Genomic DNA, 5,000 nt, shown 5'->3' with positions numbered 1-5,000 from the left:
TGGGGCTGTACCGAGGACGCTTCCAGGAGCCTGGGGAAGATTTTCTGGAAGAGTCCTTGACACTTAGAAAAATTTTGAGAAAATATCGATTTTGTGAAAAAATGTCACATTTCCCCTACTTCCACCCCAGGGGGGCGTCAATATGTTGTAAAGCACCCCAGGGCAGTGACCTAAATGCGGGTGAAGTTTGCGGTGCACGGGGGGAAAGTTGAATTTTTGGATGAAAATGCGTATTTTCATACTTTGAAAATTTCAGGCGTGTGTCAGACTTCCAGGCGGGGGCAGCCGCTGGAGGCGTACCGAGGACGCTTCCAGGAGCCTGGGGAAGATTTTCTGAAAGTGTCCTTGGGACTTAGAAATATTTTGAGAAAATCTCGATTTTGTGAAAAATGTCACATTTCCCCTACTTCCACCACAGGGGGGCGTCAATATGTTGTGAGGTAACCCAGGACAGTGACCTAACTGTGGGTAAAGTTTGCGGGGCACGGGCGGAAAGTTGAATTTTTGGATGAAAATGCGTATTTTCATACTTTGAAATTTTCAGGCGTGTGTCAGACTTCCAGGCGGGTGCAGCCGCCGGAGGTGTACCGGGGACGCTTCCAGGAGCCTGGGGGAGATTTTCTGGAAGAGTGCTTGGGACTTAGTGCAATTTTTTAGAAAATCTCGATTTTGTGAAAAATGTCACATTTCCCCTACTACCACCACAGGGGGGCGTCAATATGTTGTAAGGCACCCCAAGGCAGTGACCTAAATGCGGGTGAAGTTTGCGGTGCACGGGGGGAAAGTTGAATTTTTGGATGAAAATGCGTATTTTCATACTTTAAAAATTTCAGGCGTGTGTCAGACTTCCAGGCGGGGGCAGCCGCCGGAGGTGTACCTGGGACGCTTCCAGGAGCCCGGGGAAGATTTTCTGGAAGAGTCCTTGGGACTTAGTGCAATTTTTAGAAAATCTCGATTTTGTGAAAAATGTCACATTTCCCCTACTACCACCACAGGGGGGGCGTCAATATGTTGTAAAGCACCCAAGGGCAGTGACCTAAATGCGGGTAAAGTTTGCGGTGCACGGGGGGAAAGTTGAATTTTTGGATGAAAATGCGTATTTTCATACTTTGAAAATTTCAGGCGTGTGTCGGACTTCCAGGCGGGGGCAGCCGCCAGAGGCGTACCGGGGACGCTTCCAGGAGCCTGGGGAAGATTTTCTGAAAGTGTCCTTGGGACTTAGAAATATTTTGAGAAAATCTCGATTTTGTGAAAAAATGTCACATTTCCCCTACTTCCACCACAGGGGGGCGTCAATATGTTGTAAAGCACCCCAGGGCAGTGACCTAAATGCGGGTGAAGTTTGCGGTGCACGGGGGGAAAGTTGAATTTTTGGATGAAAATGCGTATTTTCATACTTTGAAAATTTCAGGCGTGTGTCGGACTTCCAGGCGGGGGCAGCCGCCAGAGGCGTACCGGGGACGCTTCCAGGAGCCTGGGGAAGATTTCATGAAAGTGTCCTTGGGACTTAGAAATATTTTGAGAAAATCTCGATTTTGTGAAAAATGTCACATTTCCCCTACTTCCACCACAGGGGGGCGTCAATATGTTGTGAGGTACCCCAGGACAGTGACCTAACTGTGGGTAAAGTTTGCGGGGCACGGGCGGAAAGTCGAATTTTGGATGAAAATGCATTATTTTCATACTTTGAAAATTCCAGGCGTGTGTCAGACTTCCAGGCGGGGGCAGCCGCTGGAGGCGTACCGAGGACGCTTCCAGGAGCCTGGGGAAGATTTTCTGAAAGTGTCCTTGGGACTTAGAAATATTTTGAGAAAATCTCGATTTTGTGAAAAAATGTCACATTTCCCCTACTTCCACCCCAGGGGGGCGTCAATATGTTGTGAGGTACCCCAGGACAGTGACCTAACTGTGGGTAAAGTTTGCGGGGCACGGGCGGAAAGTCGAATTTTGGATGAAAATGCATTATTTTCATACTTTGAAAATTTCAGGCGTGTGTCAGACTTCCAGGCGGGGGCAGCCGCCGGAGGCGTACCGAGGACGCTTCCAGGAGCCTGGGGAAGATTTTCTGAAAGTGTCCTTGGGACTTAGAAAAATTTTGAGAAATTTCCGATTTTGTGAAAAATGTCACATTTCCCCTACTTCCACCCCAGGGGGGCGTCAATATGTTGTAAAGCACCCCAGGGCAGTGACCTAAATGAGGGTGAATTTTGCGGTGCACGGGCGGAAAGTCGAATTTTTGGATGAAAATGCGTATTTTCATACTTTGAAAATTTCAGGCGTGTGTCAGACTTCCAGGCGGGGGCAGCCGCCGGAGGCGTACCGGGGACGCTTCCAGGAGCCTGGGGAAGATTTTCTGAAAGTGTCCTTGGGACTTAGAAATATTTTGAGAAAATCTCGATTTTGTGAAAAAATGTCACATTTCCCCTACTTCCACCCCAGGGGGGCGTCAATATGTTGTAAGGCACCCCAAGGCAGTGACCTAAGTGGGGGTGAAGTTTGCGGTGCACGGGGGGAAAGTTGAATTTTTGGATGAAAATGCGTATTTTCATACTTTGAAAATTTCAGGCGTGTGTCGGACTTCCAGGCGGGGGCAGCCGCCAGAGGTGTACCGGGGACGCTTCCAGGAGCCTGGGGGAGATTTTCTGGAAGAGTCCTTGACACTTAGAAAAATTTTGAGAAAATCTCGATTTTGTGAAAAATGTCACATTTCCCCTACTTCCACCCCAGGGGGGCGTCAATATGTTGTAAGGCACCCCAAGGCAGTGACCTAAGTGGGGGTGAAGTTTGCGGTGCACGGGGGGAAAGTTGAATTTTTGGATGAAAATGCGTATTTTCATACTTTGAAAATTTCAGGCGTGTGTCGGACTTCCAGGCGGGGGCAGCCGCCAGAGGTGTACCGGGGACGCTTCCAGGAGCCTGGGGGAGATTTTCTGGAAGAGTCCTTGACACTTAGAAAAATTTTGAGAAAATCTCGATTTTGTGAAAAATGTCACATTTCCCCTACTTCCACCCCAGGGGGGCGTCAATATGTTGTAAGGCACCCCAAGGCAGTGACCTAAGTGGGGGTGAAGTTTGCGGTGCACGGGGGGAAAGTTGAATTTTTGGATGAAAATGCGTATTTTCATACTTTGAAAATTTCAGGCGTGTGTCGGACTTCCAGGCGGGGGCAGCCGCCAGAGGTGTACCGGGGACGCTTCCAGGAGCCTGGGGGAGATTTTCTGGAAGAGTCCTTGACACTTAGAAAAATTTTGAGAAAATCTCGATTTTGTGAAAAATGTCACATTTCCCCTACTTCCACCCCAGGGGGGCGTCAATATGTTGTAAGGCACCCCAAGGCAGTGACCTAAGTGGGGGTGAAGTTTGCGGTGCACGGGGGGAAAGTTGAATTTTTGGATGAAAATGCGTATTTTCATACTTTGAAAATTTCAGGCGTGTGTCGGACTTCCAGGCGGGGGCAGCCGCCAGAGGTGTACCGGGGACGCTTCCAGGAGCCTGGGGGAGATTTTCTGGAAGAGTCCTTGACACTTAGAAAAATTTTGAGAAATTTCCGATTTTGTGTAAAAATCACCCATTTCCCCTACTTCCACCCTAAAGGGGCGTCAATATGTCGTAAGGCGCCCCTAGACAGTGACCTAAGTGGGGGTGAAGTTTGGGTCTGCTGGGTGGAAAACTGAAAAAAAGCGATTTTGTGACTTTGAGAACAAACAGAGAGCTCAAAACTTTGAAAAACGTCAGACCGCTGTCAGACTTCCAGGCGGGGGAAAGCTCTGAGGTTGTACCGAGGACACTTCCATGGCCCCCGGATTGATTTTCAAGAAAGAGTCCTTGGGACTTTGAAATTTTCCGGCGAGCTGTTTTTGGCTTCCGGGAGCCGTAGAACTTTGGGAAATCGATTCCGCTCACCGGTTCAGGGTGTTTCGAGCTAGTCCAGGTCCCAGCTACGCCGCCTGGCCTCCAAATTTCGCAAATTCGAAAAAAAAAAAAATAGAACCGGAATGAGGAAATTTCTGGCCGCCGGATCCGCCGCACGGCTCCAGGAGGTCGGACACTTTTTGACTTTGTTCCCTTAAAGTGGGGGTCGGTGTCTCACCATGCAAATACCCAGTTTTGCACACCAGCTGCAGGATATAGGAGAGAGAGGTACCTCTCGGCCCCGACCAAAATCCGTTGTTTTCGTGGTTCCTCGACTCGGGTAGGCGGTTTGGCGAGTACCCCCCTTTTGCATGGAAGTTCGCACTCGCGCCGAGACCAGGCTTCCGCGGCTCCAGGGGGACTTTTGCCGGTTGTCCGTCCCGAGTCCGAGACGCGTTTCCTGGGTCGCCCGAGCCCGAACGGACCCTCCCCACGTGGGTTCCTGTCCTCTGAGGGCGACGGTCGTCAGAAGGGGGGCAGATCCAGAGTCCTCGTCCGCAGGAGGGCTCTGGGAGGGCGGATCGCTCCTTCTGACTTTGTCCCCTCGGAGCGGGCTCGGCGTTTCTCTGTGTCGGATGTCTCCCGCTTCCGCGCCAACGGGGAGACCTATGAGAGAATCGCACCGCGACCCGGCTTCCGTCTCGAGGGCGCCCGGAGCGCGCCGGACACTCGCTTCCAGGACTCCAGGGGCACGTTTCTTCCCCGTCTCCCCCGAGGGGAAGAACGGAGGCAGGGGTTCCACCCGAGCCCCTGCCCTTTCTTCCGATCGATCTGGCTCAGCGCTCCCGGGTGGGGAGGTGGTGCCGCTCGCTCGGCCCGGGCTTTGGAGCCCGCGTCGGTTTACGGCGGGCGGTCTCCTTCCTCTGTTACCCCCCCCCGGGTTTCAGGCACTCGTCCTTGGGCGCGCACGCCGGCGGTCGCCCTCCCGTCTACGGACGGAGGCGGCCGAGCTGTGGGGAGTTTGACCCGAACCGTGGTACGGCAGCGGTCCGACGACCCGCACGGGCGAACGGAGGGGCGCCCACCCACCTCGGCGTGGGGGCCCGCCGTCCGAATCGCTCCCCGCGCGGGGCAGCACAACGATCTTC

The sequence above is a fragment of the Ranitomeya variabilis genome, unplaced genomic scaffold (assembly GCF_051348905.1).
Source record: "Ranitomeya variabilis isolate aRanVar5 unplaced genomic scaffold, aRanVar5.hap1 Scaffold_262, whole genome shotgun sequence".
Taxonomy (NCBI): Eukaryota; Metazoa; Chordata; class Amphibia; order Anura; family Dendrobatidae; genus Ranitomeya; species Ranitomeya variabilis.
The sequence above is the reverse complement of the archived record's forward strand: the minus strand, read 5'-3'. Positions refer to the sequence as shown.